Consider the following 16,158-nt stretch of genomic DNA (forward strand, 5'->3'; position numbering starts at 1 on the left):
AACTCCAGAACACAGGATTTAAGTACCGCCCAACCTCATTAATTTACAACTGGGGCTTTGTGCAATAATCATAACAAATATATTATACATTAGGCACCTTTCAATCATAATAAATGTGTTGAAGGTATTCTGCAAGGAACAGCTAGAGAAACAAACTGTGGGGCACGGGATGGAAATAGCCCATGAGGACTCCTCCTGCGGCGTGTGGGCTGGGGGCTCACCAGGGGTTCGCCGGGAGCTCGCTGGGAGCTCGCCGGGAGCTCGCCGGGGGCTTGCTGGGAGCTCTCCGGGAGCTCGCCAGCCCGGGAAGGGTTGGCGTCTTCCTCAGGAAGCAGCCACCCCAGTGGATGGTCTGCGACGGGAAGACCAGGGTCCTCTCCTGGGCAGGGAGGTTGTGTGGTGTCCTCTGCCCTGGGACACCAGCTGACCTGTCTGTAAATGCAATGACTATTTAGTTGGCCATGAACTTATTGAAAACTTTATTCTTTTCCTACTGGTACGGTGTTGGTGGTGTCCGTTAGTATGTCAGAAACCACTGAAGACAAGAAAGTATATACCCTAATTGCAATAAAAAGACCTGAGAAGCCTGATTTTAAGTGCACACAGCTGAGGTGGGATTAGTCTCCCCAAACACTGGGTGACCTCTTCATCTGAATGTGCTCTCTGCAGCCAGTGGAGTGAAACCAGTCCTTCGGGGAGAAGTTTGGGTGGTCTCCATTCGGCCCCTTTCGTGGGACGAAGGGAGGGATCCCCAAGGGTGCTCCCAAGGACAGCGGGGGGATGCAGGGGACCATGCAGGACAGAAACCAGGCAACTGAGCAAATCCCACCCTCGCTGCCAAAGGTCTTGGAAAGAAGAAAGAGAAGCCCCAGGTGAACATTTCAGCTCTTGCATCTGGGTGAGAGAAGCGGCTGAATGAGATTAGATCTTATTTTTGGCAAAGCAACAGCCAAATTGTGATGCAGGACCGTGTCTTACGCAGATTGCCTTTTGCCTTTGACTTCAACTTACGTTTAACCCAGCGAAGATCATTGTCTTTCTCAATAAACACCTGTTTAGAGTTTTTTAAATGTCTGGTTCCCAAGAGTTGTGTTATAATAAGGCACAGGTTTAATTGCATTGAAAGGAGAAAAAAAAAGGTATGATTTCTAAAAGGACAGAATACTTATGATATTTATGGACCCATTTAACACACTGCTTTGGTTTAAAGAGGTGGGGATTTACATGTGTTAAGTGCTCCTACAAATCTCCTTTACCCTTTCTTGGAAAAGGGCAACACAATAATAATTGTTAAATTTATGTGTTAAGACGTCTGTACTGTAGAGCTCTGCACATCAGTAAACTAAGCACAATAGACTATCTGCCTCTACTTTTTATCCTTTAACTATCTTCACTGAAATGCCTGATTATCCCGTTACCCATCTAACGGAGTGACTGCCGGCGGGCGCTGCGCCGTACGGCTCCATCTCTGCCGGTTGTACCGGGCAAGGGGCTTCGATGAAGTTCAGGAAGCTTGTATGCCTGTTGCTTCAAGTTAACGAAATTGAATTACATTGTCAGCGTATAATGTTTTGAGCTGGTAGACCACCGGAGCAGGAGCGGCCACCAGGACTGACGTGGGGCATCCAGGGTGGGTGAGCAGCAACGGTGCTGGTGCAGCCTCGCTGATGCTGGGCCAGCTCCTTCCAGCTGCGGCACCAAAAATGGAGGTTTTTCCATTTGATGGGCCATCAGGGAAACTGGTACAAGCTGCTCCAAACCCAAGGGTGGTGCTGAGCCTCCGCTGTCCCATCAGTGCCTACGGGTGACGTAGCCTTGTCGCGGCGGGGAGGTGCCATCTCCTCCATGGCGAGTTTCTCAAGGCAGATGTAGAACGTTGCGCTGAAATACAGCAAGTCACTAGAGCAGATCTTCCTCTACCAGCGATAGAAATAGGCTGCACAAAATGTCAGAGATGTTAAATATGGTGCTAATTGCTGTTTGTTTATTCTTCTCCTTAAAAACCTTCAAACCAACTGAAATGAACCCTCAATGAACTTTTATCACTGATAACACAATCTCTTAATTTAGATGCCTGTAGATGAGCAGGCTGGGAAAAGGCACTCGTGTTTATCTTCCCCTGCACTCAGTACAGAGCCCTGGAGAAAGGGTGTTTCTAAAGGCACTGATAGTCAGACAGTCTCCTCTGGGAGAACGGTGTGTTCCCAAATGAGGCTTGTTATGCTGATATTTATCACAGTTTGATTTTTAGAACTCCTGAATATGTTTGCTTTTCGTATTTTTCCATACTCTGCTGACTTCACTGCTATTTAGAGCAACATTTCTCTGCTGAATGCATGCTCGGGTGAGAACATGATATGCACATACCTGCGAATTTCACGAGGCTGTAAGCGGTGCAGTGTCTGCGTGGGGACGCCGCTCCCCGCGGCACGCCGGTGCGAGGCGTGATCCACCCGGGCTCCTGGCGGGCAGCCGGGAGGGACGGGGCGGCTGCGGCGGTGCGGTCTGGGCTTGGGGAGGGTGCACCGCCACGAGAAGGTCTGAGCTGAGCCGCGCTGCCCAGCGCCGTGGTCGCTCTTTCCTAAAGCCAGCTTTGCTGCAGGATGAATTAATTGTGATCTGGACTCCTTGCGTCATGACGAGCCATCTCATCATCTGGTACAGTCACAGTCCCTGGAAGTGCTCAAAAAACGTGTGGACGTGGTGCTTAGGGACGTGGTTTAGAGCTGGGCCTGGCAGTGCTGGGTTAACGGTTGGACTCGATGATCTCAGAGGTCCTTTCCAACCTTAACGATTCTGCGGTTCTATGATCATATTTCATTGTGCTTATCTCTCTCTCTCTCCATTGTGTGTGCATATGTACACACACACGCATATACATATATGTTATGTAAACACATATTAAGTATTTATGTACATTTGATCAAATTATTACCAAACTTGACAATATTAAGCTGTGATAATGCAGAAGCTAGGCTGCATGGGGAACAAGACTGGTAAGGCAGTGCTGTTAAGGGCCCCACCTAACGCCTATGGTAGCGTTCGGCATCCCGTTCATTTTGGATCACGGTCCTACCAGGGCTGTAATACCAGTATACAGCCTGTTATGACATGAGGATGCCCTTCCGCATCGGCTGTGCTGCTCTCTGTTTCTCTCTGGTTTAGTTTGGATCATGTGGATATTGCCGTGGTTTTCATGGTGCTGTGAGCACCAGAGAGAACATGAAACAGAGAGAGGTAAATTCCCACTTGTCATGTAAATCATCAATATTAAGAAGTGAGTGCCACCCGGCTCCCCAGCTGCGGGCACAGCTTTTGGCGGAGGATACATGCATTTACCTCAGAGCAATGGAGGGCAGTGTTTCAGATTTGAACTCAAATGGCTGTAAACCAGCTGGAAGTCCGAAAAATCGGGTAAGTTATTATTAATTCCTTCACTCAGGCAGCCTCCAGGTCTCACATCATCTGCGGCAGACCTGTGTGTGTAGCCTCCAGTTCGCGGTTCCTCCGATTCCCTCCCGAGCGCTGGGGTGAAGCCGGGAGCGCCCGGCTTCTGCCCCCTCCTTCCACTTGGACTGCTCCCAGATGAGAGAGGCAGCCCAGTTAAGGCCATTTATTGGCACAAATATTTAAAACAAAGGAATGATGAATATTTAATCCTGTGTCAGATACTAGGTTAAGTTAACATAACAAAACAATTATTACCCCTTGTATATAACCCTCTCCAACTCTTAATAGAAATGATACGCTCAGTAAACAAAACATTGCCTGATATTTAACTTCTTCCAGTGTATTTGTACGTAGCACTAACGTGCTTGTCCAGGAATGCCAAGAGCCTGATTCCCCGTGCACGCGTGCTGCTCTGCCGTGCCGCAACCCGGACAGCCGAGCAAGCACGAGGGCCCTGCACCTTCTGCAGTTATTTTGGCACTTGTTTGCTCTGTTGTTTTTTTTCCCAAACTCGGAGCAGTATTTTTCAGTGCTGAGCTCATGCAGTGGTTGTTTACCTGTTGTTGGGGACAGCGAGGCACGCTTTCCAGCCTCTCCCTGCAAGCCAAGGCCTGGAAACTTCCTTTATCCAGAGATAAGAGCGGAAATTCTCATCTAATCCCAGGGCTCCAGAGGCTGCGTCTCTGAGAAAATGCTCTGCCTTGCAAGGACCTGTGAGAAAACTTGGGAAAACAGGCGATGCTGCCCTCGGTGCAGCGGGGAGCGGCACGGCAGCGTCCCTGCACACCCGGCTGCCTCCGCACGAGGTAACGTGAGCGAGGCACAGGCGGCAGAGCCTGTTTTCTCCTGAGAGAAAACTAGGGGAGTGAATACGCCTGTAAATGCGGCGGGGTAAATGCTATGGAAGGAAAGGTATGGTTACATTAAAAGAAAATGTCGGCACAACAGTAAATGACACCGAATAAACTTAGCCTGAAAATCAGAAGAAATTCCCTAACCATTACCCCCGTTGGGTCTTTGCAAATGCCTTTTGAAAACAGCAACAGGGAAAAAATGATTTTGCTTTGCCATTTATGCGCAAAGCATGAGCGTAGCATACGCTAGTGAGGTTTATCATCTCATATTGTACACGCAATATCTGGCAGCTCTTTGCCCCAAGAAGTGCCCTAATCAAAGCCACAGCTCAGCAAAGCACTTACGCGTAGGCTGAACCCCCAGCCTGCCGGAGAGGGGCACGGCACACGCTCCCAAGCCAGCTCATGCCTCCTGGTTTTGCCGAAAAATTGCTCCCGTTGCATCGAGGTGGGTGGCAGCGATAGAGTTCGCTTATCGATCAAGTGAAAGCTCGAGCAGCAGACTTGGGGTGGCTTTGTCTGCGCTGAAGCTTCAGAATTTATAGTTATTCTAAAAGAAGCTATTGAAATATCTGTCTTTGTGGATTTTTTTGATGGCTGTTAGAGCGGCGAGGCCATTACCCTCCAGCTGGGCACTGCCTGTGACAGCCTCTGGCGTGGCATCTTGTCGAAACTTCAAAAGCTTCCCTACACTATATCCACCACTCCCTTCTCTCTTATTGTTGTGTACAAAAATTCAGAGATTTGTAGATGTAAAGCCATGTAATCGTAGAGTTAAGATTTAAAGGCAAAATCATTGCAAGGATGTTGAAATTGCCCTCGTTATAACCACTGCCAGGCTGGGGAGCTGTGGGTGAGACCTACCTACAAGAGCTAATCCTGGCTGGGTACGGAGACGCGCAGGCGAGGCAATGCGCAACCTTAATTTCTGTCCGTTGGCAACATTTCTCCGATGAGGAAGACCTCGCATCGATGGCAGCTTTAGAAGCCAGCCCAGCCCTGGCTGTTGGGGCCGTCGCCCGTGCACAGGGACACAGAGCCCCGGGCGGCTGCGGAGCTGGGGACGTCCTCGGGGCTTCGGACCCTGACTGCAGCCTGCTCCGCGTGGTAAACACACGGTGTAAAATCATGGCTGAAAAAAGTGTTTGAGATGTTCAGAAACTAGAAATGCTTTAAATTCTATTATTGCACCACAGCAACACCATTAATTTACACGGGGCGGTCAGGACGAAACCTGAGGACTGCAAGCTGTGGTCCTGCAGCGGGGACCGGGGCCGGTCGGAGAGCCCCCGGCGAGGCGCGGTGATGCTGCCTGGGTGCAGGCGGCACCCATGGGAGTGCAGGGGCGACGGGTGCGTCCGTGGGACCCCATCCTCGCGCTGCCTGCGGCCGGGGAATGGTGAGCGCCGTGGGCTGCGTGGTGCCCGCTCTTCAGGTGCTCCCGCTGGCTGCTCCGGGTGGGCACATCCCTGAGGATGCTGGGATCCCGAGCGCTCGATGGGCTTCCCGGGAGCCTTTGCGGTTTATCAGTTCCCATTCCCACTCTCTCCTCTTTTCGGTTTGCCTGTTTATCTACAATCTGTCTATTTAAATTCCTTCTAAACAAGATGGGAATATCTTTATGCCTGTTTGTAAGAATATTCTGCATCCATCTGTTATTTACATCATTCATTTTCCTGAGGTGTCTCCAACAAATCCTGGCTGGATGCTCTGTATGTGTTATTAATAAAACAGCTGTAAAAATATTAACTGTACGGCCTAATTGTCAGCCCTGATTAAGAGCCAAATTTATCCCGGAACGGATGCTGAGGCACAGAATGTGGCTGTTATCCAGCTCTGACCCTTGCAGCTCGCTCTTCGCGTTACTCTTTGAACACTTCAATCGCAGAGCTGCACAGAAAGCCCTCACCCCACTGCATTCCTCTTTGTTTCTGTCTGCGGAGTCACCGGTGCTCATTTTATTCTTTTAATTTGCCACTTCTGCCTTGCTGTAACACAGTATTACTAGCGACGTTTAACCTCCACGTCGTTTCATCTGGGGTGAAATAGCAGCACTCCAGCAGCCTCTTTCTTACTTTAAAAATTTGCCAGCGTAAAGTGGAAGCGCCGCGCGTTTTCTCCCCGCGCAAGGAACGAAACTGCATTTTGATAGTCTGACTCTGAAAGTTCAAATCCCTTTTGAAGGGCCTCAGCGTGTCGGCAGGGAAAACCGGGAGGTGCTGTGTGAAAAGTAAATTTTGCTGCTCTTTTTGGGGCGCACCTTGAGTGCACCTGGCCCGTCGGCACCAACGCCTCGGACTTTTTTGCTCTAGGCTTTTTTCTCACAGTTTGGCAGTGTAAAAGGATGCTTCTCCCTGCCTCTCCCTGCCCTCCCCCTGCCTCTGCGCCGGCTGAGCCTGTCACAGTTTGCGGGAGAAAGCTAAAAATATGTCCTGTTGTCGGAAATACCAGGAGTTAGTCCTTAAAGGGCTGTGCCGTGCACCTGAGAGACAAACCAGAGTTAGGTAAACCTGACTCTGAAGATGTTTATGGAGAGGGAGGGAGCCCTGAAAGGTGATGTTAACCTGGCTGTGGGTTCAGCCACACATTTCAGGGTCACTTGCTCCAGGATTTCCCACATCACTCCCAAAAGCAGCCGCCAGGCTGGGTCTCAGTGCCGAAATCGTAGAATCGTTTAGGTTGGAAAAGACCTTTAAGATCATCAAGTCCAACCGTTAACCCAGCACTGCCAAGGCCACCACTAAACCATCTCCCTAAGCACCACATCTCCCCGGCTTTTAAATCCCTCCAGGGATGGGGACTCAGCCCCTGCCCTGGGCAGCCTGGGCCAGGGCCTGACTGCCCTTTCCATGAAGGAATTTTTCCTAATATCCCACCTAAACCTCCCCCGGCACAACTTGAGGCCATTTCAGGTTGACAATAATTGCAGCATTTCAGTTAAAAGTGCCTGGTGGAGTCTTAACTGCTTTGCTGCTTCAGAAATAGTCGTCCACTGCTGGTTAAAAGAGCACGAAGTTCGCCGAGCTCCGCAGAAATGTGTTTGCTCTTGCCTGTCCCTGACGTGGTGCGTGCCTCTTCGCAGAGCAGCACGTGAGAGCCACGGCAGGACGAGCAGAGGTGTGAAAGCATTGCTCCACCTCACCCAGGCTGGTGGCATTTAATTCATTGGGCAGTTCTCCTAAAGCAAGAACATTATTTTTAGAGGAAAATATCAGGATTTAACCCAGAATAAGTATTTTCATTGATTTTTAGTCTGAGTACTCTTTCAACAGGTGTCTTCTTATTTCATCCTGTGGTCAAAACTTGGGCCCTGTTTTTGCTGCTTCCTCCACCTTTTGAAGGGTGACCTATGGTAAGAGTTGAATGGCTCCAGCATCTTCTCGTTTTGCAGAGACATGAGGAGATTGAGGAAAAATGTGAGCGCAGTGCCAACGCGAGCGCAATACCTTGTGCTGATGTTTGCTAAGCTGTTTCACAAGAGAGGGGTTGTGCAAATCCCGTGGAGAGTCACTGGGACCCGGGGACAACGCTGCTTCCTCACCAGGAAAAGAAGCATCCCCATTGCAAACCTGGTTTCAGATTAGAAACACTTTCTAAAGCAATGTGCTCGCTAGGATTTTGTAAGAAATCAGTCTATTTTTTTTTTTTTTTGAGATCTGCAGAGATTCAAGATATTCTGCTTGATTTGAGAGCATTAACTTTTCCTGAGTGTAGTTTGAAAGACAACTGAAATTTTGCTAAATTTAGTATCGCCAAGATGAAGAGCCATCCCTGCGTTTTACTCCGAGTTGTGCTCTCCCAGGAGCTGTAGTCTGAAGATGAGTGTTTGTGGCATTTTTTATGTTACCATGGGGATTGCTATAGTAACAATTCTCCTAACCCTTCATTTATTAATTTACTTTGTTATAAAACTAAAGGTAAACCAAATATCCAAAGAAACAATAGCTTTAAAGAGATTTCACCGTCCCCGTGATCCATGTTTAATGTTCCAGCAAAAGGGCCTTGAGTTTGTGTTTAAAGGACAACATTTGCAGATAATTTAATAGAGTCAAAGGAATGAGATTCCACAAGGTTTCCTTTGAGACTGGAAAACAACAGCTGATCTAAGTCATAACACATTACGGTGCGCGGCAGTTTAGCAATCCTTCTGCAGAGCATCCCTTGGCAGAAGGGAGCTCCAGCCTTCCCCTGCCCGCTGCGAAAGGCAGCCGCCGAGGGAGGCAGGGGACGGAAAGCTCCAAATAATCTCTTCTGCCGCCGCAGAGCCGGGGGATGTCGGGGATCGGCGGTGTGGCAAGGCGGTAGCGTCCCTAGCAAGCAGCCCGGTGCCCATGCGGCACGGCCGGGAGCGGAGCGGGATGCCAGCCCCCGGCGCTGCCGGCTCGCCCCATCGCTCAGCCTGGTCCCGGTCCTGTGGGTTTTGGGGGAAAGGAAACCCGTGGCAGCGCTGCATTGTGGGGAAAACGCAGGCAGAGACACAAAGGAAAGCCAGAAAGTATTAAATATTTTTAAATGCCTGTTTTATTTTACAAGGTGCAAATATTACACTTTGCAGTTACGTAGTAAATACCAGATTACTAGGTAATTATGCTTAAACATTACCAAGTACTGTACCTGCAAAAATAATTGCTATATTAAGGGCATTTATTCAGTCCCTTGATAACCCTATAGTTTAACGGTTAGAAACAAGTATATCATTTATTCTCTTCACATAAAAGCTACCGACCATTCTGGTATTGCATATGATCAATAGAGGTTTTTAATGGAAGTGCTGCTGATCTAACCTAATAACCATAGTATCATAAAAGGCAATAAGCAGCTTAAACCAACATGTGAAGCGCAGGCTATATAGCAAGAGCGGGAGCTGTTCCAGGGCCCCAAAGGGTCTTCAAATCACTTTATTTTTATGGGGTAAACGTAACCACGTCAAAAACCAAACTTGACATTTTAAAGTAGTTTAAAACTCACTGTAAAACCCTACTCCGGGCACAAGCTTTCTTTACAAGGTCTCAGCCCTGCAGCTATTGTTGTGTCTCTGCAGTTCAGCTCTCCCGGCTTTATTTTCCATGAGTGGGTTGTTGTGTTCTTTTTTTTTTTAAGTAAGAATTTTATTATGTGCCTTTTTTTAAAGAAAAAAACATTTCCCTCTTTTTATTCCATGTTGTGTATTAGGTCTCTCTGAAAGACAGCTTGGCCATACCGTGGCAGCCGCTTCTTTAACACATGGAGCTGCATTTTCATCCGACCAGGCCAAGCTAAAGGCTGAAGCTGTGACTACAAAACCTGGGATTTCTAAAGCAGAGTCAGGCAGTTTGGTCGCCGACTGCCACTGCCTTTCAGCCACATCTCCACCCCGGCGGTACCTTTGCAAATCAGCCCCTGCAGAGGCTCTAGGAGAGGCTCTGGCAGCCCCGGAGGGGTGAGGACGGTGGGTGCGTGGGCGAGGTCCAGGTGCCCCGAGGGGCGATCCGGCAGCGGGACCCCCCTTGACCCGCTCTTCCCTTCCCTGCACACGTGGGGGGCCACGAAGCCCACGTCGCTGCGCCCAAAGGTGGTCTAAAAAAAAAAGAAGAAAAAAAGGAACCAGTCTACTAAAAGGTGAACTTTGCATTTCTGCTGGCACAGCAAAGGAGTCTTTCCAGCTTGATTTGTGTAATAAAGCTTTTTACACAGCTCCAGTGAAAGCACACTGCGTCCATGCACTAAAACGCGTATCCGTGCCAGCAAGGGAAAGCCCCAAATAAATTTGATTCCCTGTAGGATAAAACCAGGGCGCTTAAAAAATTCTGGGATGAAAACTAAGCGAGAATAGAACTCGGCAGAGTATTGATATCCCACGTGGATTTTAATTACGCCAGTTAAGCTGACCAGTTTCTGTCCTCAGAAGCGGGAAGGAAGCGGGAGGGACAGACACGGTTCCACGTGCCGCCTGCGAAGCAGCCAGCTCTGCGGAAACACCGCGAGGCCGTGCGTATGGACTAACCGATACATTATAAGCACTACATAAATATAGCGTGGAAAACAGACATTTCCCAGATGCCGAGGCACCTTCCTCCGTGTGCCGGTGGGGCTCTTCCTCCGCCCTTCCTCCCGGCGAGGAGCTGCTGCAGCACTCCTGTGCTGTGGGCCCTCGGACGGGGCGGCTTCTTCTCCTCCTGCACCCTCCCGGCACCACGGACCAACCCATCTCCTCCTCCTGAATGGGGAAGCACTGAGTCCTTACCGGATTTAGGAACTTCCTTTTGGAAAAACTCCTTACCAAACTGGGGATGAAGTTACCCCTCACGTCTGCTCGGTGCCGTGAGACTTTGTCTTCATCCTGGAGGCCAGAAGTGCCTTCTGCGTGGGCAGACCATGGGGAAGGACCGTGGTGCTCAGCCAGGGTGCACACCCAGCCAGCATCGTGCGTAGGTGTCTGTGACCGTGTTTGCAATGCTCTCGTTATGGCCTTGCCCTTGTTTCGTGGCCAGTGCCTGGAGGAGGGGGGTGCCTGCGAGGTGGAGGGGAGCTCACATCTCTGCTTTCTGGCAACCAAGCACAGAACTCGCACGGGCCCAGCTGCAAAGGAGGCTCCTGGTGATGCCAGGAGTTCCTCAGCCACCCTCAGTAAGGTGTGACTTTCTGCTGAGGCGAAGGTCCCCCTGGCAGCAGCTCTCTGCAGCAGCTCACCTCGCGCGCTCCCGGCGGTACGGGCATCACCTTCCGCCGCCTGCACGACCTGCTCTGCTGCACTGCTGGGTCTACCCGGAGCTGCCCTGGCTGCTTGTTCACGGACTGCCAGATTTTGGCAGCAAACTGAAATTATTCTAGTTATGGATAACACCCTCCCCGCCACACTGCAGCCCGGCAGCGAGGAGCCCAGCGGGTCCTACAGAGGAAACTCAGCACATTAGGTCTGCAAACACTGCTGGGATGATGCTCGCAGTGCAGATGCAGCTTTATGGCTTCATGGAAGGACCTGCCCAGCGCCTGAAGTATGTCCACATGCTGCTGGGTCCGCACCAGCGTCCTCCTGCAGGAAGACCATCTCAGGGGCTGGGAGAAGCAAGGGTCCTTGTGTGCCTGCTGGTGACGGCATCCTTTTGGGCTGTGCCGAACTTGCCCCACCGCTCGGTGCGAGTGGCACGATGTGGAGATAGTTATGCATAAAGCGAGCACAAGGAAATCTGTCTCTTTGTGAGGGAGAAAATGTCATTCTCTACTTAGTGCTGCTTTGCATATTCTTTTGTAAACACAAAACTGTTGTTGGCAGCAAAAATTGCTTTTCTGTGAAAGTTATAGGGTCACAGCGCAGGTGGAACAGCACAGAGGGGACAAACAAGGTCAGCTGGGCTCATCTGCAATGTCAGGCCGGATTCTGCTTGGTCCTTGCATCACCCCGGTGTCAAACACGTATCCGAGCCGTTCAGCCATCAGGGCTGGATTCAAACCGGGTGCTTTGCGTGGGCACAGACCCTGCATCTCCAAATGGCAGCTTGTTCAGTAACTCCGAGGGGATGCCGAGGGCTGCCCTGGGGAGGCAGAGGCACGGCGGGCTCAGACCTGCTCTCAGCTCTGCTCCTCTCCCGGGGCACGAGCTCTGCATCCCATGGCGTGGATCTGCATCCCAGCACCCCTCCGTAACTGGGACCACGGCCTGCCCCTTCGCTTAGCCGTGCCCAGGGGCCCGTGGGTGCAGAGGGGCACAGGGGTGAGCGCTCTCAGCAGCAGTGGTGTCCAAAAAGGTGGCCGGTGCTGTGCCAAAGTAAAGATAATGATAAAAATTGATAAAAATCAATAAAAATTGTCCTGGGCTGCTGGAGGCAGCAGAGAGTGTGCGGGGGGTTGCAGTGAGCGATGGGGAAGGGTGAGACCCGGGGCTGGCCCCTGCGATGGGGTGGCCACAGGAGATGAGTGAGGAGCCGGCTCCTGCCCCGCCGAAACACTGCGTCACTGAGCAGAAGTGGCTAACGAATCTCCATATGGCAGCCGGCTTATCTTGGCGGCCCCAAATTGAGTTAGGATGAGTAAGTGGAATTATATTTCATTGTTATTTTTAATATTTGAAATGTAGCCTATATTGGAGGTACGATATTGCTCGGTTTGTGAAGTACACATAAAATAGCAGCCCGTGGCATGATCTCCGTTTCAGAGGAACCCAGGGAAATGTCACAAGAAGAAGCATGTTCCAAAAAGGATTTTTTTTTTGGAGTTTTCAGCAGCTCTAATACTGATTGAAATGTTGTAAATCCAAGGTAGCAAATTCTATTAGTGTCTCATTTGCAAGAGTCTCAACTGTGAAGAATGAATTGGATTATTTTGAAGGGAAGTGAAAGGTTTACGTCTTGTAGCGCCAAATCGGAGGGAAATCCAAGCGTCCCGACGGAGGCACCCCACCACAGCCCTGCGACTGAGCGCCTCGTTCTGCAGTGCGAAGGATTTATCACAGAATCATAGAATGGTTTGGGTGGGAAGGGACCTTTAAAGGCCATCTGGTCCAGCCCCCTGCAGGGACATCTTCGACCAGATCAGGGTGCTCAGAGCCCCGTCCAACCTGGCCTTGAATGTTTCCAGGGATGGGGCATTTCCCACCTCTCTGGGCAACCTGGGCCAGTGTTTCACCACCCTCAGCATAAAAAATGTCTTCCTTATATCTAGTGTGAATCTACCCTTTTTTAGTTTAAAACTATTCCCCCTTGTCCTATCACTACAGTCTGTCCCCAATCTTTCTTCTAAGCTCCCTTTAAGTATTGAAAGGAGATTTAGGTGCTTCATCACCTTTGGACCGATCTCTGGTGGCAGAATTGCTTCCAGACCAAATGACCCCGACGTTTGCGGGGCGGTTTGGGGGCACTGGCCCTGGCACCGGTGCCCCATGCCCAGGGGATGGGAGCCGTGGGAGCCGTGGCCGGTGCCGGGGCAGAGCCTGGTGGTGCGGCGGTGGTCAGTGGTGAGCATGGACAACCCCGTGGGGAGAGCCCACGTGCAAAGCTGGGATCCAAGCCGCAGCCTTGTTTAAATGGGACTGAGGAACAAGAATCATATGGTGCCTTTGGAAACTTTGCTCCTTGTCTAGAGAAACGATTTACAGCTCTTTCAGATTATAAGGCATTTTCTGCCCTACTTAGAATTGGGGCAGATTTCCAAAAATGTTTGGGTATTAAAAGATATGTCGAAGCTCTCACCGGGTCCTTCAGAAAGAGCTAAGCATTGACACCTGTGACAGTGAGCAGCCTAGTTTCCAACGATGCATCAGGTGCCTGTCTGGAAAATTTACTTTTAAAGGAGCGATCCCCACGTGTCGCAGTGCCGAGCAGATCAGCGCCCAAGCCCCAGATCCTCAGAAGGTATTTTGGCACCTCTGAAGCCAATGACTTCGGCCATGGGCGTTCGCACAGCCTGAACGTGCGTGTCTGGAGTCAGCGGAGGGGAGCGAGTGCCTCAGGAGGAAAACTCGGAGCCCCCAGGCTGCGTGGCCATTTGGTGGCTGAGCTCGGTGGCTCTGCGGGGCTCGTGGGTGCTGGAGCTGGGCAAGGCGAGGGCAGCTGGTAGCGCTGCTGTCCCATGGGCATTGCTGAACCTCCTGGGGAGGACTTTGCAGAAATCCTCTTGAAAAATGGACCCTCCCTTGGTGAGATGCTGGGCACTCTTCCACCGGGGACCGGCTGGGGATCTTGCACCCTGCCCTTGGGGTGCTGCTGTGTCAGCGCCGGGGAAGAGGAAGGTCCATCGGATGTGCGATGTGCAGCAAAGCTTCCCTCGTCCCCTGGAACAAGGCTGAGCACGTTTGGGTGATGTTGGCTTAGTCCGTGCAAACAGGAGCAAGGGAAAAATTGGGAATGAAATGGTAAAGGAGAACTTGCACCAGGGGCTGCCGCGCCGAGGCTGTCCGGGGGCAGGTCCCCTCAGCGTAACGTTTTCTCAGAACTTCTGAAAAACTCCATTAGCTCTCTCCGCTTGAAGGTGACATTTATTTTCAATTCTCCCCACAATATGATGATGAAATTACATGAACTTTAAATCAAACTTTAGTGCGACAGGATAAATAAGCCTCGCAGCTGACTGCATCGAACTGGCGTCGGAACAATCGCGCCGGTGCTGCAATTTTATCATCTTAACAAATGTTTGTTTTCCATTTGCATTTGACAATGGAATTAATAAACTATTTTACCAATTTAAGTTTTATGAAAAGTGTATCCCACGGCTCGGCTCCTGACCCCACTTATCTCATTTATAAAATTGGTAGTCGTTACAGAATGGTAAAATGAGGCACTTTCATTGCATCGTTTCAAACACCTCCGCTTCCAATTTTCGTGGTAATAGGAAGGGCGCCTAACAACAATGGTCCCTTGATCTGGTTTGTCTCTTACCTGCCCTGCAGCCACCGGGCAATTGTTAAATGCAAAAGCCACAAAAGCAGATAACAAAATAGGCCATTAATGTATAGGCTTTGGCCGCAATGGTTTCAATAATAATTAATATGCAGGATAGCTAGTCGTGTCACACACCATTTCAGACTCGAATTGCATCTGTCAGTCCAAATTCTGACTACATGCGAGGCATCCAGCACCGAATCTAGTTAGACAGCTAACTGAATTAAAACAAAAATCTACAGATGCATGATAAATGCACAGGATGCTATGTCACACATGAATGACTTCTGTGCAGGCCAAATGACAGATGTATTTCCTCGACTCCAGGCCAGACTCCAGCACAAACCACTCTTCATTTATCAATAATTGGGCCTTAATTTCATTTGGCAGTGCTAGAGCAGCATGCTCAGCTTCCTCTCCAATAGACTAACACTAATTAGACTTTTTTTTGGGCATCAATCTTTTTATTTTATCCTCTAATAATCAACCATAAGCATAGCTATATCTTGCCTTTTTCGAGGGACATGGTAGGCTTTACCCATAACTCATTATTAGCGATAATGGAATGGGAATGGGAACATTTCTATTATTTATGTCTGAGAGAGAGCGCAGCACCGAGGCAGGAGCAGGGGATCATATTCTGCCTATTCACATTGAATCAATGTCTTGATTCGTTTGCCACCTCTTTTGAATAATAAATGTCATGTTCTATTAGTCCTTATATACCAAAAAGGGGATTTTAGTTAAATAGACTCTATTTATCAGGGAGATTTTGGGGTAGAGTTAAATACAGGCGCAGCAATTCGGATGTAAATGTGGCACACGGTATCCGGGCACCGGGACCATTACGGTTCAATCCTGGAGGCTGCTGAGTACTTCTGGGTGGTGCTGGGCGTCTCGACGCCACTTAAAAGAAAATCATCTCCACAGGAATTATGGGCGCCAGGCAAGACTGGGTTTCTTACCTTCCTGCGTTACCGATGGCAAACTGTAAGATCCAAAAGAAATGGATCTTCTGGAAATTTCTTCCCTCTATGCCATCGCACGTATGTGCATGTATGCGGGTCTACGTATACACGCGCATACGTGCGCACACACGGATATATTCATAGGGAAATGAAAGAACGGACCTGAGAGCATGCATATGCATAAAGGCAGAGATGGGATAATCGCCTAGCTTATTTACACCGCACATTATGCCATCAAAGGATTTATCCCTGCAGAGTTGAGCTTTGCAGCTAAATTCCCTGCAGTTTCACAGGCAGTGATTGAACTGACCTTGCTTTACATAAGTTTTGATCTTATCGCTCGTCTTCCCTATAAGCTCAGAGCCGAGCATGATCTCTCCCAAGCCTTTTTCTGCCTTCAGGTGACAGGCTGAAAAGACTGCTCCCATTTGCAGAGAAGACCTCAGCTTTAGGTAAGTGTTAAGCCCTATTGATTTGCTCCAGGGATCAGCGCCGTTCGGCGCCGCTCGCGTTCCCCTCGGTGTTTTCGCACAG

Source organism: Platalea leucorodia (assembly GCF_965183815.1).
Source record: "Platalea leucorodia genome assembly, chromosome: Z".
Classification (NCBI taxonomy): Eukaryota; Metazoa; Chordata; class Aves; order Pelecaniformes; family Threskiornithidae; genus Platalea; species Platalea leucorodia.